This window comes from Cottoperca gobio, chromosome 4 (genome assembly GCF_900634415.1).
Source record: "Cottoperca gobio chromosome 4, fCotGob3.1, whole genome shotgun sequence".
NCBI classification, from domain to species: domain Eukaryota; kingdom Metazoa; phylum Chordata; class Actinopteri; order Perciformes; family Bovichtidae; genus Cottoperca; species Cottoperca gobio.
The window spans coordinates 22,058,136-22,075,307 of record NC_041358.1 but is presented as its reverse complement, the minus strand read 5'-3'; the positions used below and the strand labels follow the sequence as shown (position 1 = coordinate 22,075,307).

General features: G+C 40.0%; 1 pseudogene; it reads right to left on the bottom strand.

The window, feature by feature from the left end:
- Positions 1–271: 271 nt before the first annotated feature.
- On the bottom strand, positions 272–17,172 carry LOC115006979 (cytochrome P450 2J2-like; annotated as a pseudogene).

The window sequence follows — 17,172 nt, the reverse complement described above, 5'->3', positions numbered from 1 at the left end:
TGCTGTCAGACACAGACACACATGCAGTTAGTTTAGAAAGGTGAAATTCTGCTGCATTTGAGCTTATTTTGTACTCATTGTGAACCACCTTTTCTCCTTCTCTAGCTCTTCCTGTGTGTGTCGGATCTCCTCACAGATACTCTGCTCCAGGCCGAAATCAATGAAACTAAATCATGCATTATAATGTTTCAATAAAATTCACACAACAAAATGTAAATGTATTAAACTTTGTGTGCAGTGAGTATGAAGTCAGCAGTAAAGTAAGCGTGCAATGTGTGTACCGTTTATTTGTCAGTGAATAAATGCTACAACTCCTCAAGACTACTTGCTGATGAAAGTGAAGGGGATCAGGTTAGACCCGAAGCTGGAAGCAACAACATCTCAAGCTTAAGGTGGGCTGACTTAAGGTGGACCAGTTATTCTCATGTGACGAACTGCTCCTCCAACTTTTGCATCGCAGCACTGCATTGTATTAACCCTAAAGTTCAGGCATAATATTTTAACATTATTATTACTTGACTATTTCCTTTTTGTCGTCTATCTGATCTATTGTGAAGTTTATTGCAATAACTAAAGACGGGTCTCTGAAAGTAAACAATCATAGGAATACTGTCGTCTCATAGAAATAGTAGAAAAGCAGAAAAGGCTCCCTGTGACTTCAGATGATACAAAATATCTTACTCCAGTGAGGATGCATGCTAAAGCAATTAAGAAACTTTTTTGCGTCAAATTAAGTCGTTTTTGGAAAGTTCTTTGTAAGAAAGTATTGAAGTGAGGATTTGATTTGTTTGTAAGTGCTGTGATTTATTTTTGTTAGATGTAAAGAAAATCATGCTTAACTAATGTGGAGATAATACACAAGACATCATGAGCTAATGGATATATGAATATATAATGTATCATTATCTCCTGTTGCGCCATACTGATAAAAGATCAGTATCGGCTCATTACATTATGCAACACTGAATAGATCAACAGTTTCTGAATGTCACATGTTAAAGACCATGTCATTAAATGATAACAGCTTGTCAGACCAGTGATATATTGATACTGTTTCAGTACAATTATATTATAAAACAGTAGATATTTTGTTGATTTAGTGAAAAGCAACCATTAGCATTAGCAAGCTGTTATTTATGATCTTAAAGTCTGAGGAGGCCACTCTCACACAGTGTGAGAAAACACCTCTGTGGGAGGATCATGGGCGTGCAGGTGCTTTATTTACCTGTAAGAATCAAATCAAAAGCAACTGGTCTAGCTCTTTTGCCTTGAAGCTATAAGCATGCCTTTAGTTTCATATCTCTCATATTTATATACCTGTATTATACTTGTACATTACACTGCACTTTACTGCTTCTTTTGCACTTCTGGTTACTTCAGTACTTGTACCTATATGTGCAATGACAATAAAGTTCAATCTGAATCTGAATCTGAATGCCTTTGGCTTAGAACATGCAAATATTTGTTGACCTGTAATGCTGTGATTCTCCACAGAAATGCGGGTCAGATATGTGACCTTTGATTTGGTTGTCTCGTAGAGAAAGTGTGCTGGAAACAAAGGAAGCTTTGTTTTAATGCTGGGATGAGAAAAGGTGGGAGCAAATCAGCGAGGCACAGCTAGCATCCTGTACTCCTGGGGGGAATGGGTGAAGCCCAGAATACCATCCAAGCTGGGCATCTCTCCCGAAACAGGAGAAAAGGTAAAGTGTTGCAGGAGAGATGTAAAGACAAGGAACAGCTCCATTCTGGCCAGGTGCTCTCCTAAACACACGCGTTTACCTGTCGGGAAACAGTTGCACATTTTGCGATCATGAAATATGTTTGGTAAGCGAAACAGTATCACTGAAAGTGGAGGAATATTGAGCCAACCTGCTGAAAATGGTAAGAAGGCGTCTTTTTTGCATAACTGGCCCTCTGAATCCAAGAAATGCTCAGGATTGAAAGTATCTGGTGTCGCCCACTCATTCTTATCAAACAGCACCTGATGCAAGGATAGTAGTGATCATTGTGCCCTGGAAAAAAAGGCATGAAATGTTGATATCGGCTGAATATAAATAATTTACACATTTTAGCTAATCATATTTGGGTGAGTTTGGTAAATAGTCCTTTACTTTGGGTATTAAGTATTCTCCCAGTGTAGCGTCTTTACTGGCCATTTTTGGGAATCCCATGGGAACAATGTTTCCCATCCTTTGAGTCTCATGGATGACAGCGTCGGTGTAAGGCAGGTTGGGTCTGTCGGCCACTGGTGGGCTGACGAGACTGTCCGATCACTGTGTCTATCTCTGCCTGGACTTTCTCTGAGTGAGAAAACTAAGTCGTTGGATATTCTACAATTGAAATAGCACAAAACCCTCTATAATCTTCATGTGAATACTCCTGAATTCAATGTGATTGATAAGATACTAACCCTGTATCTCTGCGAAGTGCATCATGTATAGAAGTGCCCAGCGTAAAGTGGTGGCAGATGTTTCTGTACCAGCTTCAATCAGGTCGAGGATGCAAACCAGCAGAGTTTCAATGTTGAAGCCAGCCTGGGGATCCTCCTTTTTCTGGCAAAGTGTCAACAACATCATACATTGTGCTGTGCTTGTCTTTTATATATTATTAAATAATATTTGAATGTAAACATTGACAGTATAGTGAATTCCCCAGTTAATCGTTAAAAGTGTGTTAAACTGCAGCATGGCTCATTGAAACTCTTTGTTCAAGCAACAACTAACATGTATGTAGACATTTTGTGAAGTTTTAGAGTGAGTCTGTGAATCTACAGACTGAAAAACTACTCAGTTGGGCAGACCCTAACCCTTACCAGAAGCCATAAATCAGACAACCAAGCCAAAATTAAATAGCTGGATTCTGAGCCATGCAGAATTTATTGAGAACTGTTTAGCAGCATGAGATGAGCATTGACAAGTCTATTTTCATTTTACATCATTGGGCATTTTCCCGAGAAGATTATTGTGACTTGTCACAGCAGGAAAAGCACAGGTGATACTAACAACATTAATGATTACTCCGTTCCAATGAAGTTTAGATTTGTGGATTGAGTTTTTTGTCCCCATCACTTACATTGCATCCTAAAGGGATCTGTTCATCTCTGGCCGAAATAGGAGGAATGATTACAGCAAACAAAAACTTGATCATAAGGGCACCTGGCGATTGTTTTAAGACAACATGAAAAATTGTGAAGCTATCCTTTGCCAAGGGTCCAGGGAGCGTTTATGAAAAATGTGTAAATATCTCACCTTTTCCATCTCTCCCAGGTATACATCGATATAATCCCGAGGGTCCTCTGGGTTCCACTCCTCCTGATGCTTCTGTACTTCCATATTCAAGAAAGTCATGATGTCTTTGTAGTTGTTGTGGACAGTCTGGTGAGGTCCTGGCAGGTACTTCAGCAAACCAGGGAAGGCATCATACAGCTGTTGATGGGACAAACTCTCAGATCAGTTATAGGCCAACAGCACTGAACAGTTGAGGCAGATCAGAAATTACCTGAGTCTGAGGTAAGCCAGCAAGCATAATGGCCTCATTGTCCAACTTCAGGACCTTACGAAAGCTTTGATCACTGTATTCAAAGCGATGTCCGAAGAGCACAGACGAGATGATGTTACTCACTCCATTCGTTATGATGTATTGGGGGTTGAATGGCCTTCCTGGGAATATGTTGAATTGTATTCAAGTGTTGATAGATCATATTAGGATGAAAAAACACTCAACAGATGAATCTCTACTTGCCTTGCTCCTCTTTGAAAGCTTCACAGAGGAAGTTGTTTTCCACCTCAATGTATTTTTCCAGTGACTTCCGGCCGTCTCCAAAGGAACGTAGGTGAGTGTTGGCAAACTTCCTTTGCTTCTTCCACAGGTAACCATTGCTCAAAGATATGCCTGAGGGAATGTTTTATCAATTTATTAACAAAGCAAACAAGCATTCACGAAGCAAACAAGCAATTCACAGCCTTTACAGATTTTAGATGTATATCACTTCTGAGCACCTACGTTGAAAAGAAGCAGTTATTATCACTCCCTAATCTGGTGCTGTGCACTTTGGCCGTTGCAGGAAGGGACGAAGACGCCGAAATATTAACACTGTTCTGCATTGACAATATACTTTGTCCCATGCGAGTTGGCTGACTGATGATTTCTGGTTAAATCCTTCAAATCAGCATAAAGAGATTTCATTTTTCCCTGGAGAAGGAGCTTCATACAGCAAACAACATGTGCGGTACATTCATGCTCTCTCTTACTCGTTCATGTATACTCACCAAGCCCTTTGAAGACAACATGGAAGAGAGGGACAATAGGTCGATCAACAAAGCTGTCTAGCTGAATAACAAGAGCCTCTTTGACCATCTTGTATCCTGAAATAAACACCATCCTCTCGCTGCCTCTCCTCAAGCTGAACACTGGACCGTACTCCTGAGCAAGCTGCATTTAAAAACAAATAACTTTTCAAGAATGTTGTATTCTTTCAATGCATTAACTATATATTGGCTAGAAATAAAGGCAGTTTTTGTCAGGCGAAATGCTTAGAAACAGTAGATCATATACAGCTCACTGCAACCTCTGACATACCAAATAAATGAGTACTTGTTTTCCAAGAATAGATCTGCAGTTTGTCGCTGATTATTTGGCATATTTTCAGCTTTATAAATTGTTCCATGTTGCTTTGAAAAGTCAGATACTATCAGTTAAATCATTATTGCCAAAATTATTGGAGATTTAAAGTAATTTTCCATGAGGTGCTGCATTCTTTTGTTTACCCTCTGTATCCTAAGAAATAGCCGAAAATAAATCTTAGTTTTGGGTAAAATACATGAATATGCAGTGATATCAAATTGGCAGTTGATGAGAAAATACTTTTGAGTTGCAATCTTTAGATGCTTTTGTTTTTGTTGTTATTTATTGTGCTCACCATGTTGACAATGCTACTTTCTGTAAGCCAAATTGCCCCTACGTTATTCGACTCTTCTCTACTCAACCCTTGGATAATAAAGTGGTACTGTTCCCCTCACCTTCTCCATTGTTTTGAAGTCAAGTCCCGTGAAGACATTTCCTAGAAAAGGCACAGCCCAGGGTCCGGGTGGAAAGCTGCGTGGCCTCCAGTTTCTGATCACATCTGTCAGGAGTAACGCTATAAAACTAAACAACAGCCAACCAGTGAAGTCCATACAGTCAAAAAGTACTTGAAAAATCATAACTATATTTAAAAGACTCAGTTAAAATTTGTTTTCTCCTGCAGGCAGGATGGTGATCTCATGCTATCTGGCTGTGGGTTGGACAACACTATGAAAAAAAAAAGGCCCATAAAAGGGAATGTTGCGCAACACTGGTGGCCTCTCTGGACTCCTGAAGTGAAAAACAAAGTCGGAGCTGGAACTCTTCCTGCTTTTCAGTTGTATGCATGTGCACTGTGTGTTATGGACAAGTGTGGGTCTTAATACTCCTTTTAATACAATTAATTTAAATCAGTGTACTTTACAGTGTACCTTACTTAAAGTAAGGTTCAGCAGGTGTATATGTAACAGATGTGTTGAGAAGCTGTTTCATGATCTCAAAATACAAGTTACATCTGACCCAGTATCAACGATTGCAGCAAAGAAATACTTCAGTTATGAACAGTAATAAAGGTTTAAGTGACATTTCACCTCCACCTCATGATTGTACTTCTACTATGGTATACTTGTGAGGACCAGTGGCGTAGCTAGGCCTACTTTAAGTGGGCTTCAATCAATCCATCAAAAAAATGTATTGTCATTGTCATCCGATGATCCTCTCCACTGTCCTCACCACTCTCTGCAGAGACTTCCAGTCTGAGGTGTTGCAGTTTCCAGACCAGGTAGAGATGCAACTGGTCAGTATGCTCTCCATGGTGCCTCTGTAGAACGTGGTGAGGATGGGAGGGGGGAGCTGTGCTCTTTTCAACCTGCGCAGAAAGTGCAGGCGCTGCTGTGCCTTTTTCACCAGTGAGGAGGTGTGAAGGGACCAGGTCGGACTGTTTGTGAGTTGCACCCCCAAGAACTTTGTGCTGTCTGGAGTCTTCACTGCTGAGCCGTTGAGGAGGAGTGGTGTGTGACAGTGCTGCTTTTTCCTGAAGTCAACACTCTTGTTTTGTCAACATTCAGGATCAGGTTGTTGGTGTGACACCAGTCTGTCAGATGCTTCACCTCCTCCCTGTAGGCCAGTTCGTTGTTGTCCCTGATGAGTCCCACCACAGTTGTGTCGTCCGCAGCAAAGAACAAGTGATTTTGGAGCCAATAGTGTGATGGAGGTTAGTTCAGGTCTAGGAGTAAGTTAAGTCACAGTGAACGGGAGATAGATGGAGACACAGTTGTACCTGCCAAAAAAGTTTAAACTTTATGAGGAGACCTTCCCTTATTTAATAAAAAGCAGAGTCGGATAAACTCATGCTTTTTGTAAAGTGTGTCATTCAGATTTTAGCATTGCACACGACGGAATAAACGATGTTCGCCAGCATGAACAATCGTCCAAGCACAAGCACGCCCAAGAGGCACAAAAACATTTACTGTCAATGACTTCATTTGTGACAAGAACTGTGTCGGAGGCAGACCAAGTGACCACAACTCATCAATCAAATAAATTGATGATATTAACTAATAAATATAATACATACATTTATTTTATAAACATGTCTGTACAAGTAATACATACTTTAAATAAACATGTATTTCCTGAATGTATATACCCATCCCTTATATGTTTACATTTACATTACATGTGTAAAATATGGGCGGAGTCCGCCAAAGCATTTCCCTTATTTTGAAATTCCAATGTTGACAGGTATGGGCCGAGACCTAATATATTAGTGTTGAGAGTTGTGCCCCCTCCCCTTACCAAGACCACAAAGTTCTATTAGATCTAGCATCTTAATTTTGAAACTTGAAAACCTAGCTACGCCCCTTACCCTCACCTTAACCATCAAAATACAATCAACTAATACATTATTATGTATTATAACAGATCACTCTACCCAGTAGTATGTAACGTAGTTGCAATTAGCCCCACTTGTACTTGCTGCAACATTAAAGTAATGACTACTACACATTAATGCATCTATAGTTATAATCCAGTGATTTAATAGGCTATATTTTATATATGAAATGGGGCGTTCTGTATAATGAGTACTTTAAGAGTGCATTTACTTAAGTAAGTATTTGGTGTGGTTACGTTTGCATCGATAACAGATCTGAGAATGCTACTGAAGCGCATTCCAACTTTTATTTTGAAGTTAAGGCACGCACTGGTCCCCCTGCCCCTTCTCCTTCGGCTACTGAGCTTTGGTTTGTGGTAGTCAAAGCATCGTCAAATAAACAAGCTATTATTGCCTACCAAAGCTAACAAATGGAGACACTATACAGTTTACTTGGCTGGGAGTGGATGGACTACAGGAGTATTTTGATATTTCTGTGTGTTTTTCTGTTGTTGACTGATGTTTTGAAGAACAGAGCTCCGCCAAATTTTCCTCCTGGACCCTGGGCTCTTCCTTTCCTTGGTGACCTTCTCCGCGTTGAGCCCCACAGATTTCACCTGCAGATCGGAGAGGTAAGCCTATGTTTCAGTATCAGTACACACTGGTGGAAGAACATGCATTGCTTTGAAAACACAGCAGAGAAACATAACATCTATTCGTGCACAGGGAAGATATGGTCTCTCTTCCTGGTTCCAGTGAGGACTCGTGCAGCGGCACTTTGAACAAGCTACAGGCGAGATAGGGACCACTGATCGATTCCTACATAGAAAGAATGCAAATAATGCAGTAGTCGAAGCGAGAGGAAACAAAAGCATGTTTGCGACTACCTACCTTTGGGAACTACTTTTCTCTGTAATGAGCATCAATAAAACAAAGCTGCGTCCAAGGCTCACACACAAGCGCTTCAATTACATCCTGAAATTGGCTGCTACTCAGGAGTTGACGCCTGATATTGATGCACTTGTGACGCTAAAAGATGCCAAGTTTCAAGAGAAAATTAAACAGTGAGAAAGCCTACTTAATGTAAAATGCTGCTTCAGACACTCTGAAGAATATAGTTCTGTGAAAATGAATACTTACTGTGGAAATATTTAAAGACATTGAACATTGTGCAATATAATGTCAGTCAGCAGCTTCAGTACAAAGAGTTTGGTTTGGAGGAACCCTATTGTTCATACACTGCCACAACTTTTATGTATGTTTTATGTATACATTTTATACATTTGTAAGGCAGGGGGATAACTTAACCTTCTTCCTTAATAGTTCCCACTTTAGTTTGTATGGTGTGGTGTCAGTTCAGGTGGTCAGGATTACTACACAGATGTGGAAATGAATGTACATTTAAAAATAATTTCCATATCTTGACAAGTTGTTTTGATCATAAAGTAAAATACTATATTGTTCAGTTCCAGATCCCTGTGACTAAATGTTTTGTGCCTTTGTAGAAACACTGTGATCCGTAAATTGTAATGCACATGTGTAAATGATAAACTGAGGCATAATGTAAAAAGATAGTTCATTAAATGTGAACATTTTCAGAATGTACTTTTACTTTTTTGCACTAAAACGAAGGGAAACATTTGGAGTTGTCGTTATTTACAGGTTATTATGATATGACTTTACTGGTCCGGCCCACTTGAGATCAAATTGGGCTGTATGTGGACCCTGAACTAAAATGAGTTTGACACCGTAAGAGTCTAAATCGTATAGATCGCAGGCCTATAATGTCAAATTTACCTATAAAGAATCCATGAAATATGCCTCTTGACAATTTGTGACTGCAGGGTTAAGTACTGTATTTATCGTTTTTATGGGCAGGTTTGGAGACGATATCAGAAAAACATTTGTCACTCTCTCTGCTTTGACACACTGTTGGTATTCAGCCTAAACCAAAAGTCCTGCATTCAAAATGTTACTGTAAAGTAAAAGTACAAAAAGCAAAAATACTCATTATGCAGAATAGCCCATTTCAGAATTGTATATTCCATTATTGGATTATAATATATTGATGCGTTAATACATTACTGTTGAAGCCTGTAAAGGTGGAGGTAATTTAAACTACTCTATATACTTCTGTGTACCTTTTATGAATTTCTCCCCAGGATCAATGAAGTATTATCTTAACCGATTATTGTACATCATCTGTTATTTGTTGATTATATTTTGTATTATTAACATGAATCTGCAAAGTAACCACTAACTAAGGGTACTAAATGATTTAATATAGTGCACTGATGTATTGTTTTTCTTGACATCCTCAGAAAGTATGTCAACCAAAACCCCAGTCTGCTCTCTGTGTTCAGTTTGCAGAGAAGTATGGAAACATTTTCAGCCTTCGGCTCTTTGGTGGAAGAATTGTGGTCATCAATAGCTACAAGCTTGTGAAAGAGGTCCTTGTCCAAAAAGGAGAGGACTACGTGGATCGCCCCATCATACCATTGATTGACGCACTAGTTGGGAATAAAGGTAGTGTGTGTTGCATTGCGTGTTTAAAAGTTGCTAGTTAGTATTTAAATAGAACAGTTGCATCAGACTGACATCATATTAGCTAGTTGTTAGTTATACCCATTTCCAATTACTGTCAGGTCTAATGCTTTACTGTGTTTCCAAAAGGTCTAGTGATGTCGAATGGCTATCTCTGGAAGCAGCAGAGGAGATTTGCTATTCGTACACTCAGAAACTTTGGTGTGGGAAAGATGTCCCTGGAGCCATCCATCCAGCAGGAGTGCCAGTACCTCACTGAGGCTGTTGCCCTTCAGCAAGGCACTGAACAAATCTTTTGTTTTTCAACAAGAAGCTGTTAATCAGCTAATGCTTCGTAACCTTTGTTTTTGTTTTTTTACCAGTGACACATTATTATTATCATGTGTATTGTATGAACATTTGATTCAACTTTGCTCATAAGCCAGACACCACCAACATGTAGCATTGGACCTTAGACCATGTGCATGTGACTCTATTTCCCTCCTTCATTCCCTCAGGGGCCTGTTCATCACCCATAATCATCCTTTCGTCTCATCACACACGTTATGTTTTGAATGTGTGTCCTTTTTCTCTGTGTGTCTTATCTACTTTTTCTCTTTATTTTACAGGCAAGCCTTTTAATGCCCAGTCACTGATAAACAACGCTGTGTCCAACATCATCTGCTGCCTGGTGTTTGGGGAACGCTTTGAGTACAATGACAAGCAGCACCAGTGTGTTCTTCAGAACTTCAATGAGCTATTGTACTTAGAGGGAGGAATATGGGCACAGGTGAGCCTCCTTGATACGCCGTAATCTTTTTTAAAATCATTTATCCAGCCACTCCCCATAAGTTAATCATGTATTTTGATATCTATTGTGTAAACAAGTTCCAGAATAACATACTTAACATGACATTTAATAAATCAAACATAAAAAGCCATTAAATTAGAAACTGTGACAAAAGTTTTGCTTTTCCTGCTGTGATGTCAAAATATCTGCTGTGATAATGATATAAGTGATACAAACAGATTAGTTTTCAGTCTCCACTTGTGTCTATTGCCTGTTAACAAATGCTCTGGTACCTGTATCCATGCTCTGTAGATTTATAACACATTACCCTGGCTGATGAAGTGGCTGCCTGGACCTCACCAGAGGATATTCACTCTGTCACATAGTTTACTCGACTTCATAGAAATGAAGATCGAAGAACACAGAGAAACCTTTGACCCCTCCGCTCCAAGAGACTACATCGACTGCTTCCTCAGAGAGATGGAAGAGGTGAGTGTTTGTATCCATCTGTATTGTGTTTGTTGTTCTCTTTGCATTTTATAAGGAAATATATCAACTGATACTAGAAACTGTTCTTTTGTGTCATTGATAGACGGAGGACAAAGATTCTGGGTTTGACTTAAAGAACTTGAGTTTTTGCACTCTGGATCTGTTTGTTGCTGGAACTGAAACTACCACTACTACTTTACACTGGGGACTAGCATACATGATCTACTACCCTCACATACAAGGTGCGTGTGTGTGTGTCCCAACCCTTTCCTGCATGTTTTGTAAAGTGTCTTTACTAAGTGTGCGGAACGTGTTGCACAGACTCACATTGCTTGTTGTTTACACTGTGCAGAGAGAGTCCAGGCGGAGATAGATACCGTCGTTGGTTCATCCAGGCAGCCATCTCTGAATGACAGAGAAAACATGCCCTATACTGACGCTGTCATCCATGAAATGCAGAGAATGGCCAACATTATTCCCCTCAATTTGATCCACACGACAATCAAGGAGACCACAGTCGACAAGTACACATTCCCAAAGGTACATGATGCACATGTGATGAAGAATTGCTTTATGTGAGCATTTTTGCTCATTGCTTGTTTTCGAAATTGGATTTTCTGGCAGCATAGCTCGGTGCTTCTCAGCAACTCAAAAAACATCCATTTCCCATAATCGGTCAAATATAAGTTTAATAAAAAAGTAAACCAAAGTTGATTTTTAGATTTTTACAGATATGAACTGAATAACCGATAATAAATATAATAATAAAAGCTGCCTTGTGTGGTAAGACATTTGTTTGAAAATCCATGTTATACTTAAAAATAATCAGAATTGATGTAGGAAATACATATATTAATTTATGATAATCTATTATATAAGTTAAGGGCCTAAAATGTACAAAGCCACTGTTGCACTTTGGTGCTGCTGGTTATAAATTACCAGGCATTTTACACTTAATGTGTAATTTAGCAGCTCTTTTGATCATATCACACATTCTTAATTAGCCCAGTCGTCATGCAGTTGTGGATTTCCTTTTGTGTTTGAGCCCTTTAAGAAGTTATGGTCCATGTTTGGCTTAATTGTTGAGATTAAAAATGCATTCCTGGTTAATTCACACTAATTCACTAGAAGAAATACCAAAACAAAAGGGAGATATCGGCTTCATTTGCCGTTTTCATTAATGGAATTTTCTCAGGGCACCATGGTCCTGCCTGCGCTGACCTCCGTTCTACGTGATGAGTCAATGTGGGAAACTCCAAACTCCTTCAACCCTCAACATTTTCTGGACCAGGACGGCAAATTTAGAAAGAGAGAAGCCTTCCTTCCTTTTTCAGCAGGTTAGTCAATAGTTACAATCCTCTAAAACTCAGTTATATATTGTTTAAACCTTAAAGGGATAGTTTGGATTGTTTGAAGTGAGGTTGTATGAGGTACTTAACCATATTCAGTGTATTACCTACGGTAGATGGCGGTCTGTACGCACCCAGTTTGGAGAAACAGACAGGAGTACCAGCACGGAAACAAAGCAATATTCTGCTGTGGACAGGAACGGCAGAAAAATGTGTTTTAGCCACTTACAAATTATATAAAATTCTAAATAAATATAGTGCTATATTTTATTTTAAATATTTTCACCGCGCTACCTTGCCGTCAGACAGCCCTTTCCAACTCTGAAGCCGTTATCTATGCTCTCGCCAAAGCCACCAGACTCAATTGACAAAAACAGTCATTTTACCTCGCAGAACACGGAAGTAGCTGGTCTACCGCTGCGCTGATCGGTTAGCTTGTTTGTCTTATTGTGTGACTTTGTTGAATTCTAACCAAAGTAACACAATAACACAAACTAACTAACTGATCGAGGCAGCGGCAGACAAGCATCTGTTTTATCCCTAGGTTAAATTACTTTTATTGGTGGCTTTGGCGAGAGCTTAAATAATGAGCGGGCAGTCTGACAGCAAAATATTCTTAATAGCAAACACTTAAGATTTTTAAAATAAGTTTTGCTGCTGCCCCCTTCTGTTTGTAAACAAACTAGGGACGTGCCAACCGCCATCTACTGTAGGTAATACACTGACTATGGATAAGAACCTCATGACCCCCTTCAAAACAGCCAAACTATCCATTTAAAGGGCTTTACAGAGGAAAATGAGAAAGATACATGCCACTTGCCAGTAATCACTTACCTGTTTAACCAGTTACCATAAATGGGAGGGGATCAGGTTTCATGCCTTGTATGGCAACTGTTGTATAGTCAAAGTGAATAACAACTCATCTGTTTTGTGTATTCTCAGGTAAGCGCGTGTGCCTCGGGGAGCAGCTTGCCAGGGCGGAGTTATTTCTCTTCTTCACAACCCTCCTTCAGAGGTTTTCTGTATCTCCACCCGCTGGAGAGCAGCCAACTCTTGACTTCAAGTTAGGAGGCACTCTCTGTCCCAAACCTTACAGCCTCTGTGCCGTCCCACGATAACCCACCAACTGTCCCAAACTCTAAAGAAATCAACAACGTGAATCACTATATATCATTGTTATTTTCCTATAGTGTGAGTAAAACATGATTTTTAAAGTAGTTTTCTTCTCCTCAATCAAAAAAGGCTTTTTAAGTAAAACCTTCGTGTTATTAATATGATCTACTGAATTGTAATAAAATCCTTTTCTAGTTTAAAAAAAAGCATCACCGTGATCTAAATTCCTACTTTCCTTTCTACTGCACATTTGATTTTTGTTTTGATTGGCTGAAATTTAACATGTGAAAATAAATGATACTGAGATTCAGTTTGTGCTTCTTATTCAGACCGCCGTGTTCATGTTCACACTGTGGTTTCAGTCTGAGATTTGGCAGGTGAGAAAAACACTAGAGAATACCATGGAGTCAGTGTCCGCTGTGTATCAACCTGAGCATGTGTGATGCCTGCTGTTATTAGGAATGACTCTGCTGTAAACTGGATGTTTCAGACGTTTGTGTGACAGAACATTTGAATGAACAATTCCACCTGTATGTGTTGAATATGAGGTGTCTTCAGCTTGAAGAACTTTATATATAGAAAGTAAGACTTTGAACCTTTAACCTTTTTATATGTCAATTCTGAAGGTGAACAAACCCAAAGCTTGAGGTCTCTTTTATCTTTACGTGAACATGCACTTCATCTCACTTCTGGGTTTTCCAAGTAAAGGTTTTGAAGTTAGAGATGGAAAATAACCAGTGAAGGGAAATCACAGAAGCTAGGGTAGCATGAGAAAGTCTCAGTCTTGTTTTCACGCAAACACAGTCGACACTCTGAGGGACTATGAACATAAGCAAAGGAGAAAAAATATCGCTTGATTTTTAAAACGTTGTTATTGTGAAGTGACATCTTGCAGACCACAAGTGTAAGTTTGTTTTACCAACCTAACTACTTAAAAGGAACGCCATGTTTATTAATTGTCGTCAGTGAATTAAACTTTAATTAATATGAATCATCTGTGTTTGCACATCAGCACATTGTAAGTTACTGTGAAAAGAAAAGCGTCAGGACTAATGGAAACAAAAGTAATGAGGTTCCTTTAATGCTAGTTACGTAACCTTTCTTAAACTCTTTTGGTGGTCCCTCCTTTGCCAACTGAGCTCCATTGCTCTGGAATCATTTTCCACTGCACTGATCAGGATACAAAGCTCAGTTGATACTTTCAATCCAGGCTGAAAACATCCTTTTTCTCTTCCCTATGATCTCTCTTAATTTCACCGGCTGGTACCCAAATCACCTCGTTGACAAGTAGGCTAGCAACCACAATCCTGTTACAGTTATACTGTATGAGTGTTGTCGTCATGTTCACATTATAACATGAGTAAAATTTTGTGTGTACTTTTACATGTAATGTTGTGTGTTTTCTTTTCTGTATTTCTTTTTTACTGACTTGTAAAGTGTACTTTCTGGATAATGTGCCCTTTAAAAAAAACTGAAGTTAAGTGGAGGACAGATAGGTATATTCAGGTTCAGGTAAATGCTTAAGATTGAGGTGAATGTGGTTTACCTGCAGAGAAAGGAAGGAAAGCTTCTCTCTTCACAAACTTCCCCTCAGCATCTAGGAAGTGTCCAGGGTTAAAGGTGTCTGGAGTCTCCCATTCAGTTTTGTCGAACAGCACAGAGGTCAGGTTGGGCATGAAGGACGTACCCTGAAAAAACAAGATCTATAGGTCAACACCAAGCAACAACAACAGTTACATTTTAGAGTAGTGATGTTCGAGTCATAAGTGAAATCATTTTACTGACTCCGGAGTCAAAAGTCCTCATCTCTACTAACTTGTTCACTAACTTGCCCCTCCTACCTGTACCTATTTGCAAGTGCGAACTGTTAAGAAGAGGCGATTTTGGCTCAGTACTTGCTTTCCCAGCGCGGAGCTGAGGGTCTGACTCCGGCTGAACACAATCACTCACTCAGTACTCACTCTCCCAGCAAGGTAGAGGTCGATAATTGTTTTTGAGTGTCACAACCCCCGCAAAATGACTTGTTTCTATCAGAATTATTAATTATTAATTATTAATTCAGTCCGATAACATTTAGAAAATATAGAAGAGCTGCACATTTAAATTATTTTATCCGATTCAAGTTAGCGGAGGGCTAAAGCGGATATTAGTTGGCTCGGCCGCCGTATGTCTCTGGTGTACATGCTCTATGGATGCTGGGGGATTCCAATCCAAGCTCTGGGGGACTGAGATGGTGACTCGAGTGACTTGAAAACATCACTTTCTTTAGTGAGTGACTTGCTCTGGGGGACTGAAATGGTGACTCGAGTGACTTGAAAACATCACTTTCTTTAGTGAGTGACTTGTAAACTCAAGTCAGTAAAAACAAACTCCCATCTCTATTTCAGAGATAATCCTCTTAAGACTTAAAATGACTGTGTAGGCCTATTTAATGCACCTTTGGTACAATGTAATCTCCCAGTGTTGTATCCTTGGTGGCCATTCTGAGTCCATTTAGAGGAATAATGTTTCCCAATCCTCTGGATCTCGTGGATGACGGCATTACTGTAGGGCAGGTTGGGTCTGTCTGCCATGCTGGGCTGTCGGTTGTGTCCGATCACTCTGTCTATCTCTGCCTGGACTTCGTCTGGAAAAGTGAATGACATTTTAATATGACGTGATATGTTAATGCTAACATGATAAGCTGATAAGAGCTCATAAAATGGTGAACATCAGCATGTTTGTAAGAAATGTTAGCATGCTGATGTCAGCATTTAGCTCAAAGTACTGCTGTGCCTAAACTTGGACTGTAAACAATGACAAGCAAAAAGAAGAGGAAGCCTTGGCCTGGAAATCTGCTGGCTACACCAGAACCCCAGAAATATTTGCTGTTAACCCAGATGCTAAATAATCATCCGGCCAATAGGTTCCAAGATTATACATCCTCACAGAGCTGTCAGCATGGCTGTAGACTCTTTTAGTCTTGTTTTCTTGCTGTTTCACAGTTATCTCAGTGTAGGGCCTAGCATGTCACCTACCCTGGATTTCAGGGTTTTTGATGAGGAAAACCTAAAGCCCACAGCAAAGTGGTGGAGGTTGTCTCTGTTCCAGCCAGGAACAGATCCAGAGAGCACAGAGCCAGATTGGTCTCAGTGAAGCCCAGTTCAGACTCTTTGTGCTATTCAGAAATGCAGAGAAGATACAGTAGTGAGTGGCTGCTAGATAGACAGGGAATGCTACACAGTGTTCAGTTGTTCACTTACTTTTTCCATTTCTATGATAAAAGCGTCAATGTAGTCCCGGGGATCGCTGTAGTCCAGGTCCTTCTTGTGGCTCTTTACCTCCTGACTGATGAAGTCAATGACGGTGTTGAATCGACTGAACATTTTGTTGTGGGGACCTGGCAAGTGTTTCATCACTCCAGGGAAGGACTCATACAGCTGCTCAGAAGAAAACAGTAGATGAGAGAAACGTTCACATGACCTTTCACCTCATGTGATAACATTTGACCACAGACTTGGGCCTCTCGGTCCCAGAATCCCATCAGAATGCTGTCTCTCTGAAAATGATTGATATAAATGGATTTTACTGACTTGCCAGACCCCATACGGAGCCCTCGAGGAAAATAATTTCAGACAGATATTTCAGAATGATTTGGAAGTTGTGGTCGCTGTAGTCAAAACGTTTCCCCATCACCAGCTGGCAGATGATGTTGGACACAGCATTGTTGAAGAGGCCTGCTGGGTTGAAAGGTTCACCTGAAGGAGAAGAGTCCACTGTTTAGACGATGCTATTCTGGTGAACAGCTGCTGATTATGAGCTCATTTTGTACTGATTGTGAACCACCTTTCTCCTTCTCTATCTCCTCCTGCAGGTGACGGATCTCCTCACAGATACTCTGCTCCAAGGTGTTTTTACCCAGGCCGAAGCTACGTAAGGTAGACAAGGCAAAGCGTCGCTGTCTCCTCCATGTTTCACCATTGCTCATGAACATT